Here is an 11,593-nt window from a genome sequence, read left to right as displayed (position 1 = left end):
GCCAAAATGGTTCATTTAAACGATTTGTCGCTTAAAAGATTGATTTTAAGGCCTTTGGCTGAAAATTGGTTCATTTTAAGGCATTTCGCCAAAAATGTCGATTTTACGGCTTTGAGTCGAAAATGGTTGATTTTAAAGGCATTTTGCCAAAAATGTCGATTTTACGTGATTTGACGCTAAAATGGTTGATTTTACGGTTTTAAGCCGAAAATGGTTGATTTTAAGGCATTTTGCCAAAAGATTGATTTTAAGCGATTTGTCGCTAAAAATGGTTGATTTTAGGCCTTTGGCCAAAAGGTGTTGTTTTAGGCAATTAGTTTGCCAAAATGTGCGATTTAGGCTTTAATGCCACGATTATCAATTAATCGGGCGTTCGAGCTTAATCACAATTTATTTTCGAAACGTGATTGATTAAGGCTTTTAGCCACAATTATTGATTAATTGGACTTAAGCCGGATTTGTTCGAAATAAGGCAATTGAACCGTAGTTATTAATTAACTAGGCTCTTTTAGCCAATATTGTCGGATTTAAACTTTAATACCACGATTATTGATTAACCGGGCATTTAAGCTTAATCAAATTAATTAAGGCAGTTTATTTACCAAAAATAATGACGTGGATGCATTTATGCAATTGTAGAATTATTAAGAGTAGAAGAGAAATATGCATAAAGTGCTAAAATTAAATAGGCAGAGTTTTGTTTACATACCTGATTTAATCGACGACCGCTTCTTAACTCCAGATTAAGCTCCTCGCTTAGGAAATATTAATTAATTTTAATTTGTTTAATTTTAATGTCCAAATATCACAATAAAAATGCAATAAAAATTAAATTAAATGCAAAAAGTGGTAAAGAAAACGCAAGGAGCGTGAGAGGGAGAAGGATTCGTCCGTCAACACAGACAGGGGTGTCAAAAATAGGCTGAAAATGGTATATTTATAGGCCATTTTCGGGTCCAGGGCGGTAGGTGCCGCCCTGTCGGTGGGGCGGCAGGCCCCGCCCACGCTGGGCGGGGGGTGCCGCCTGGGAGCGCGGCAGCTGCCGCCCAGTCGGTGGGGCGGCAGGCCCTGCCTGGTCCGGGCGGCAGGTGTCGCCCAAGCTAGGCGGCAGGTGCCGCCCAGGGGCGTGGGGGGGCCAGGCCCCGCCTGCGCGGGGCGACAGGCCCCGCGCGCGCTGGGCGGCTGGCCTCGCCCGTGCGCGCGGCAGGCCCGCCCACGCGCGAGGCTACAGGCCCCAGCGAGGCGCGCGCGGGAGCGCAGGCCTCGCCCGCGCGGGGACGAGACCGACCGGCCGGCACCGCGCGCGCTGGGCGGCAGGTCCGCGCTCGGCCCCTCGCCGGCGGGGCGGCCGCCTCGCCGCGCTGGGCGGCAGGCCTTCCCCAGGAAGTGGGCGGCAGGTGCCGCCCAGGCTGGGCGCTGCTGCCGCCGTGCCCGGCGGCCGGGGTCGAAGTGGCCGGCTGGGCGCCGCACCGTGGCCGTTGTGGACACCGTGCTTCGTTCCGGGGGCCTTTTTGGGAGTTCCGGACCTCCGAAAAATATTCCGGGACCTGTTCCGCGATCCTCGCGATATTCCGGACGTTTTAAGTACCATATTGACATATTTTCGGTGAACTTCCGAAATAGCCTCCGGTCCGGCCGGACTGTTTGCAGTCCGGGAAAATAGTCTTTCTGAGCCTCAAAATTTGGGTATTCACAGTTGCCCCCCACTGGCTATCATAAAAATGATTTATGAGAGCCAGTGGTCGTCTGAAGGAGCAAATTTTGAAGGCGAAACTCAGACTTTGGGCCAAATTGGGATTGTGGGGCCTTGGTCTGAGTTGTGAATTTTCGGACCCTAGGCCGAGTTTTGAATTTCGGGCCTTAGGCCGAATTGTCAATTTTCAGGCCTCTGCGGCCGAATGTGATTTTTTGGGCCTCTGTGGCCTGAATGTGATTTTTCGGGCCTCTGTGGCCTGAATTATGATTTTTCGGGCCTCTGTGGCCTGAATGTGATTTTTCGGGCCTCTGGGGCCTGAATGTGATTTTTCGGGCCTCTGGGGCCTGAATGTGATTTTCGGGCCTCTGGGGCCTGAATGTGATTTTTCGGGCCTCTGGGGCCTGAATGTGATTTTTCGGGCCTCTATGGCCTGAATTGTGATTTTTCGGGCCTCTGGGGCCTGATTGTGATTTTTCGGGCCTCTGTGGCCTGAATTGTGATTTTTCGGGCCTCTGGGGCCTGAATGTGATTTTTCGGACCTCTGGGGCCTGAATGTGATTTTTCGGGCCTCTGTGGCCTGAATTGTGATTTTTCGGGCCTCTGGGGCCTGATTGTGATTTTTCGGGCCTCTGTGGCCTGAATTGTGATTTTTCGGGCCTCTGTGGCCTGAATGTGATTTTTCGGGGCTCTGTGGCCTGGATTGTGATTTTTCGGGCCTCTGGGGCCTGAATGTGATTTTTCGGGCCACTTTGGCCTGAATGTGATTCTTCGGGCCACTTTGGCCTGAATGTGATTCTTCGGGCCTCTGGGGCCTGAATGTGAATTTTCGGGCCTCTGTGGCCTGATTGTGATTCTTCGGGCCTCTGGGGCCTGATTGTGATTGTTGGGCCTCTGCGGCCGAATGTGATTTTTATTTTATTATTATTTTTTTTTATGAAATGATCAAATGCATGGAATTATATTCGCAACTTAAAGATGTTTTAGCCTCTTTGAGGAGTTAAAAAGAAATTTTGCCTCTTAGAGGACTTGAAAAGATGTTTTGCCTCTTAGAGGGCTCGAAAAGAGATTTGTTTTATTTTTGTGTGTTTTCTTTTTTTTTTTTTTTTTTTTTTTTTTTGAGAACCAAGGGTCCACCTAAAGTCGAAATGATCAAATGGCTTGGTTTTGGATGAAGAATGGTTGGCTATTGGTTAGGGTTTCACCCTAGGTTTTATGTAAAAAGAGGTCGACGATAGTTGGGTTTCACCCTGGGTTGTGTATGTTAACACTTGCCCCTGAATCCGACCTGGAGGATTTCGCCCCCTGTTTGATGCCTTTATTAGCTGAAATAGAATTTCTTCTTAATGAAAGACTAGAAATTCCGTGATTACTTCTGTGATGGGAGAATGGTGAAGGTTCTTATCACTTCTTGCCCCCAGAATGGTGCTGACCATGGAATACTTCAAAACATTGGTGTTGTACTTGTCCAATCGATTGAGGAATCAAAGAGAACAAAGTCACTTATATGACTCGAGGAAACAGACAATGTTGATGACATCGCTCGTCTGAAAGGATCGAAGAAACGATGGTCCGAGTGGAGACGAGGTATTAAAGAATTACCTCTCAACGATTATGTTTGACATTTTTAGGGTTGTTTTGGAAACCCCGGGGATTGACATTTTTTTTTTTTGTTTTTCGAGGAATGACTCAAAGAGTGACGCTTTCAAAATGAACTTTTGAGAATGACTCATTTTTTTGTTACTCCTTGTGGAATGACCACTGGTGATGGAGACTTGATTTTAGAGACTCGATTTAGAGACTCAAATTTTTCTTGTAGTGAATTTTGACTCGAAGGAACTTAGTGTTCATCCTATAAAAATGGACTCTCTAAAAGAATTCATGAAAGCACTTTTTGTTTTTTTTTTTTTTTTTTTTTTTTTTTTTTTTTTTTTTTTTTTTTACCTAGTAGCCACCCTTTCGGGTTTTCGACTCTAGCAGGCTCTTTGCCCTAACTTTTGCCTAGACCGCCCTTTCGGGTTTTCAGCCTAGCGGGCTCAATTCTTGCTTGAAGCCGCCCTTTCGGGTTTTCAACTCCAGCTTTTATTTTTTTTTTCTTCGCTTTATATATATATATATATATATATATATATATATATATATATATATATATATATATATATATATATATTTTATATATATATATATATTTTTTATATTGGCAAAGAGAAAATGCTTTTTATGATGCAAACTTATGTTTGTGACCGCGCCTTTGTGGCTGCCTACGTATCTCCAAGAACTCTTCGGGGGATGGGGAGAATCAGGTCTTTCGTAGTTCCTTCCGGGATGCGAACTTCGTGCTCGGCTTGGTGCGGAATTCATCTCCGGCTTGATTTCTTCGCGGGATTTCTTCCCGGCTTGATGTCTTTGCGAGATTCCTTCCCAGCTGGACGTCTTTGCAGGATTTCCTTCCCGACTTGATGTTGATGCAGAATTCATTTCTGTCTTGATTTCTTCGCAGGATTCTTTCCCGGCTTGGTGCAGAATTTATTTCTGACTTGGTGCGGAATGACTTGCTGTTGGGGCAAATTTAATTCCGACTTGATGCTGATTGTGGAATTCATTTCCGATCTGATTGTTGATGCAGAATTCATTTCTGACTTGATTTCTTCGCGGGATTCATTCCCGGCTCGATGTCTTTGCGGGATTCCTTCCCGGCTGGATGTGGATGCAGAATTCATTTCTGACTTGATTTCTTTGCGGGATTCCTTCCCGGCTTGATGTCTTTGCGGGATTCCTTCCCGACTTGATGTTGATGCAGAATTCATTTCTGGCTTGATGTCTTTGCGGGATTCCTTCCCGACCGGATGTCTTTGCGGGATTCCTTCCCGACTTGATGTCTTTGCGGGATTCCTTCCCGATTTGATGTTGATGCAGAATTCATTTCTGACTTGATTTCTTCGCGGGTTACCTTCCCGGCTTGATGTCTGTGCGGGATTCCTTCCCGACTTGATGTCTTTACGGGATTCCCTTCCCGACTTGATGTTGATGCAGAGTTCATTTCTGACTTGATTTCTTCACGGGATTCCTTCCCGGCTTGATGATGTTGAATCAACTTATTGACTCGAGCTCGCATGATAGTGATGACCCTAGGCGAATCTGGCTTTGTTGTTGTAGCGGTTTTACCACTGGTTGACTGAAATATGACTTGTATTCATCACAAAGAGTTTTGAATACCCACATTGTGGTGGTAACTTGAGTGGCTTGAGTGTCGAAGAAGCTTTTATGCTTTTGTGGCTTCGCCATGTTTGAATTCTTGAGGTTAATTTGATTCCTTTTCTTGAACTTTATCTTCCTCTGAATTTGAAACTTATTTCCTCAATGGTTCTCCTCTCCATAAGGAATTTTGAGGAGACTCTTCCTTTTCCTTGTTTTGAGAAATGGTCCTTGTTTATTAAGGACACTTGTATTTGTGCCATGCTTGGCGCTTGATTTTCAAGGTGTTTGTTGTCATCCAATTTGTGGAAATGACTACTTTTAACTTGCTTTTTCAAAATGTGAGCAGCCGCTTGGTCTTTGTCCTTATGGCTGAAATGATTTGTCCTCTACCCTTGATGGGCTTGAATTTGTCGGAGAGTTTGTAGTTGACCCGTTCTTGACAACTTGATTTCCTGTAGCTTTGATTTCTTTCTTTTGTGCAGAAGTTCCTTTTGACCCATTTTTTTCTTTTTGCTTTGTTTGCTTCCTTTTGACCAGGGGTTCCTTTTGTCCCGTTTTTCCTTTTGCTTACTTAGAAGCAGCGTCTCCATAAAGAATTTCGAGGCAACTTGATTCTGAGATGACTTGAGTAGTGTATGGATAGCATTGCGACTTCGTGCAGACCCAACCCAATTCCCAGTATAACTTCTTTATTCTGTTGCTTTTAAGCTCAAAATTCAGACACCTCTCTATCGGAGCATCTTCCATTCTTGGGTTTTCGGAGAAACCATTCTGGTCCTAACCCCTTCAATCGGCTTTGCCTCGGTACTGTTTGAAGTCTTGTGTACCCTTTGCTGGATCTTTTCTATGATTACCCTTCAAAACTTCCCCTTTGATGGTGCTTCTTAGAATGCCCCCAGCTTTGATTGATGCAGAGCAAATGAATGGATGAATGCATTTTTCTTTGCCAATTTTTATTATCCTTTTTTTTTTTATCATCATTTTTTTTTTCATTATTTTATTTTATTTTTATTTTATTTTTTTTTTTTGTGCTTTCACAGGAAAAGATAGAGAGAGAGTATAAACATGATTGGAACGTAAACTGATCCCTTTTTATTGATAAGACAAAATTTGTGTACAAAAGACACTTAGATTTACAAATTTGAATTGAATGAAAACTTGAATGGAAATGAAAATGAAAAGAAAAAAGAAACTAGGCCCTAAAAGATAGACTCTAGGTGGACTATGATGGACTAGGATCGGATTGACTGTAGTGACTTTGTTCGTCTTGATGCTTCAATCAATCAGACATGTTGTTGTTGGTCTTGAACAATTCTTTTGTTCTTTTGGAGGTTTGATCTCAACCTTCTCAGACACAAACTTCATTCATTTCTAAGAAAAGTTCGAAAGGATCGAACGATTCTTGTTCAGCAATTTTTTTTTTGCATTAATCCCATGGTTAGGCAAAGGATTGGTTGTTATTCAGCTTGCTCTTGGGGATGATAGACCCATTGTCAACCAGGTCTTGTAGACGGTTTTTCAAAGTCCAGCATGATTCGGTCTTATGCCCATGTCCTTGATGGTACTCACAGTATTCATTGGCTTTGAAATTCCGGGGCAGGGGGTTTGGTAATGGCCTTGCTTCTAAGGGCTTCAGTAAATTTGCTTTCATTGCTTCTCGGAATACCAAAAGGATTGGCATGCCGAGATCAGTATATTGCCTCCTTGGCTGATTGTTTCCCAAATTCCCAACACGTAAAGGATTCGTGGGGATTATACTGGCTATTTCATTTGTCTCACTAGACCCAGCATGATTCTGCTTCTTGTATGAGTCTTCTTTGAGCCGACCCAACTGGATTAAGTCTTCCACCTTAGTTGCAGTCGCAATGAGCGATTGGAACGTAGGCAAGTACTGTGTTTGAAGCTGTGACTGGTAGACAGGCAGTAAATTCTTGATTATTATGTCAACTTGTTCCTGTTCAGAGGGTCGGTTGATCATTTGAGCAGCTTTGGCTCTCCACCTCGAAAGGAACGAGGAGAAGGGCTCATTGTTCTTTTGTTTAGTGGTTTCCAGCTCCCTCCGGGTAACATCCACTTCGATATTATAATGATACTGCGTGTTGAAAGCATTGCATATGTCCTCCCAATTCTTCATTTTGGAACGATCCAAGCTTACAAACCATCTTAATGCAGCACTAGTCAAAGATTGCTGAAACAACTGAGCAAGGAGCTCGCTGTTCAGGCCAAACGGGTTGAGGGCACCCACATACATTTTCAGGTGCGTTTTGGGACAAGTGGTTCCGTCAAACTTATCCATGTTGGGCATCTTGAATTTTGTAGGTAATCTTGCTTTGGGGAACAAGGATTAGGAGTCCATGTCCACTACTTCTTTGTGTGTTTTAAGGGCAGTAACAGATCTTTCTAACAATTCCAGTTTTTCTCTCATTATTTGAGCTTCCAACTCAGAAGCAGTTTTGGAGGGCATGTCTTCCAAGTTAGGGATAGGGTTTGAGGATGCAGATGTAGCACCAGGTCCTTGATTGGAGGCAGCATTACCATTTCCCCCAACTGGAGCCCCATTTCCATTACTATCGCCTAGTTCAGCTAATAGGGCAATTCTTTGGGCAGCCAATGCCTCATTCATTCTAGCCTCCATTCTGGCTTCCAGTTGTTCAATGAGGTTTTGGATGTCGATGAGTGATGCCATTGGTGCGGTTGGTGAAATTGGTCTTGTGGGTGAGAGCTCAGTTGGCGTTTCGGGTGCAGGTGGTCTTTGGAGGGGTACCTGTGAAAGGACATAGTCAAAATGATTAGACTATCCTATATAAGGTGTTTTCATAGGGGATGTGAGATAGTGTGAGGTAGGGTAGTGTAAGGGTAAGGTATTTGGACTTGACCCTTGTGATGTGGGTTGGTATGACCAAACAATGTAGGGTAGTGTTGGTAGGCTAGGACACCTAGGATAGGACCCAATGGGGTGTGATATGTAAGGTAAAGTGCTTAGGGTTGGACACCTCGACTTTTCGAAAGGCCCCAGGTTCTCAAAGAATTTTTTTTTTTGGGCCTTAGGGGCCAAAATGTGAATTTTTGGGCCTTTGAGGCCAACATGTGAGTTTTTTGGGCCTTAGTGGCCAAATTGTGAATTTTTGGGCCTTATGGGCCAACATGTGAGTTTTTGGGCCTTAGTGGCCAAATTGTGAATTTTTGGGCCTTATGGGCCAAATTGGGAATTTTTGGGCCTTTGTGACCAAATCGAAAATTTTATGACCAAAATGTGATTTTCCAGGTCTTAGGGACCAAAATGTAAGTTTTCAGGTCTTAGGGACCAAAAATGTGAATTTTCAGCTCTCAGGGACCAAAATGTGATTTTTCAACTTTGAAATGGAAAAAAAATTTTTTTTTGCGTGAAGTATGGGATGAATGCGTGAATGCGCACAGCATCACAACATAATTCATTTTTAATGGAATGATTCAGCATCATCGGGTGCATACAGTCCTAAAGGATAGGTTCTATAGGCTATGACACAAATAGAGAATCGGCTCATTAAGGGACCCTTGAACCTTGAGTATGGATATACCTAACCACATGTGAAACAAGGAGTTTCGCGTGGGTCCAACGGTACGCATACTCATGTGCCACCCCCAAAAGGATTAGGGATGGTTTGCGGTAACAGGGAGGATGCTTTGGCTGTCCGTCGACATAATCAAAGAGACCTGCCGATCAGCGCTACTTGCTATCCAGACTCAGAAGTTTGAACAGAAAGAGAAGAAATTCATTTGAAGTTCATTTCTTTTATGCAATGGAGAAAAGGATTCTCAATCGTGCAAATAAATCAACAAGTTTTAATGTCTTAATCACATTAATTAAGTCTGGATTTCCATATCAAGTATTCTTAAGGAAAGAACACTTGATTCATATTAGGGTACCCTGCAAAACAAAGCATAATAAAATAATACCTTAAAGAAAGGCCGGTTAGTTTTCACAACAATTGTAGTCCACTTTTATGCAAAATGATTACATATATTCCCCAGTGAAGTCGCCAAACTGTGAACCCTTTCCCCAAATGTCATAAGCATGTGATGCATATGATGAATGAGAAGAAATACACGTGATGTGTGAGTCGCCACCTTGTTTAATTATTTAAGGGTAAACTAGGAAAAAACCCTAAGTGACTCCATTTTTAATTAACCTAGTTACTAGATTAATTATCCCAATGATTAAGGCACAATCTACGAACCCGAGATGGATCCCGAGACTATGTCATGCCGATAAACTAACCGATGAATGAATGCTTTGCAAGGTAAATGATGGATTAATGAAATGTTTTGAGTGATTTTGACTTGCCACCCGGGGTGAAATCCCGAACGTGCCTACGTACTTCCGTTTGAATGGAAGATCAAAGTCAACGTAGTTCGATAGGCCTTGTTTCAAGGGCTTTGAAGGTGTATGCTTAATGCATGAGTGTGTGTGTGTATGCTCCGTGCATGTTTGTGTATGCTTTGTGCATGTTTGTGTATGCTTTGTGCATGAGTGTGTATGCTTTGTGCATGTTTGTGTATGCTTTGTGCATGAGTGTGTGTATGCTTTGTGCATTTTGTTTAGGCATCTCGCCAAAGATTGATTGATTTTTAGGCATGTTGCCAAAAATGTTAATTTTGAGGCATTTGTGCCAAAATGGTTCATTTAAACTATTTGTCGCTTAAAAGATTGATTTTAAGGCCTTTGGCTGAAAATTGGTTCATTTTAAGGCATTTCGCCAAAAATGTCGATTTTACGGCTTTGAGCCGAAAATGGTTGATTTTAAAGGCATTTTGCCAAAAATGTCGATTTTACGTGATTTGACGCTAAAATGGTTGATTTTACGGTTTTAAGCCGAAAATGGTTGATTTTAAGGCATTTTGCCAAAAGATTGATTTTAAGCGATATGTCGCTAAAAATGGTTGATTTTAGGCCTTTGGCCAAAAGGTGTTGTTTTAGGCAATTAGTTTGCCAAAATGTGCGATTTAGGCTTTAATGCCACGATTATCAATTAATCGGGCGTTCGAGCTTAATCACAATTTATTTTCGAAACGTGATTGATTAAGGCTTTTAGCCACAATTATTGATTAATTGGACTTAAGCCGGATTTGTTCGAAATAAGGCAATTGAACCGTAGTTATTAATTAACTAGGCTCTTTTAGCCAATATTGTCGGATTTAAACTTTAATACCACGATTATTGATTAACCGGGCATTTAAGCTTAATCAAATTAATTAAGGCAGTTTATTTACCAAAAATAATGACGTGGATGCATTTATGCAATTGTAGAATTATTAAGAGTAGAAGAGAAATATGCATGAAGTGCTAAAATTAAATAGGCAGAGTTTTGTTTACATACCTGATTTAATCGACGACCGCTTCTTAACTCCAGATTAAGCTCCTCGCTTAGGAAATATTAATTAATTTTAATTTGTTTAATTTTAATGTCCAAATATCACAATAAAAATGCAATAAAAATTAAATTAAATGCAAAAAGCGGTAAAGAAAACGCAAGGAGCGTGAGAGGGAGAAGGATTCGTCCGTCAACACAGACAGGGGTGTCAAAAATAGGCTGAAAATGGTCTATTTATAGGCCATTTTCGGGTCCAGGGCGGCAAGTGCCGCCCAGGGGGCTGGGCGGCAGGTGCCGCCCTGTCGGTGGGGCGGCAGGCCCCGCCCACGCTGGGCGACAGGCCCCGCGCGCGCTGGGCGGCAGGCCCCGCCCGCGCGGGGCGGCAGGCCTCGCCCGCGCTGGGCGGCAGCCCTCGCCCGCGCTGGGCGGCAGGCCTTGCCCAGGAAGGCTGGGCGGCTGCTGCCGCCGTGCCCGGCGGCCGGCGCCGCCGTGGCCGGTGTGGACACCGTGCTTCGCTCCGGGGGCCTTTTTGGGAGTTCCGGACCTCCGAAAAATATTCCGGGACCTGTTCCGCGATCCTCGCGATATTCCGGACGTTTTAAGTACCATATTGACATATTTTCGGTGAACTTCCAAAATAGCTTCCGGTCCGGCCGGACTGTTTGCAGTCTGGGAAAACAGGCTTTCTGAGCCTCAAAATTTGGGTATTCACAATCATCAACATACACAATAAGTAGCAAAGTACCTTTTGATGACTGATTTATAAACAAAGAAGCATATGATAAGGAATTGACAAAACCTGTATCCAGTAGATGTTGTCGTAGAGCTTGATACCAGGCCGTAGGCGCCTGTTTCAACCCATAGATTGCTTTCTGTAAATGACAAACATAATTGGGTTTATCCTAATCCTGAAACCCTTGTGGCTGGGCCATGAATACATCTTCTGTCAATGGCCCTTGTAAAAAAGTGTTGTTAACATCGAGTTGACGTACTTCCCAACCATTAGCAACGGCTATACTAAGAACTAGGCATATAGTGATTGGTTTAACAATCGGACTAAATGTTTCATGAAAGTCCACACTAGGACGCTGATGAAAGCCTTTTGCCACTAACCGGCCTTTGTACCGTTGAACTATACCATCTGAGTTACGCTTGATCCGAAACACCCACTTGCAGCCAACCAGATTCTGAAAATCAATAGGAGGAACAATTTCCAAGTCCCATTATGAACCAAAGCATCAAATTCTTCAGAACAAGCTTTCCTCCACTTAAGATCTTTGAATGCTTGTGAAACTGTTTAAGGTTCATGTGGGTCCCGTATATGTATGGCACAACCCAAGAGGGTGGGGGT

This window comes from Jatropha curcas, chromosome 5 (assembly GCF_041381405.1).
Source record: "Jatropha curcas cultivar XTBG-Jc1 chromosome 5, XTBG_Jcur_1.0, whole genome shotgun sequence".
NCBI classification, from domain to species: Eukaryota; Viridiplantae; Streptophyta; class Magnoliopsida; order Malpighiales; family Euphorbiaceae; genus Jatropha; species Jatropha curcas.
This window is presented reverse-complemented; position numbering follows the sequence as displayed.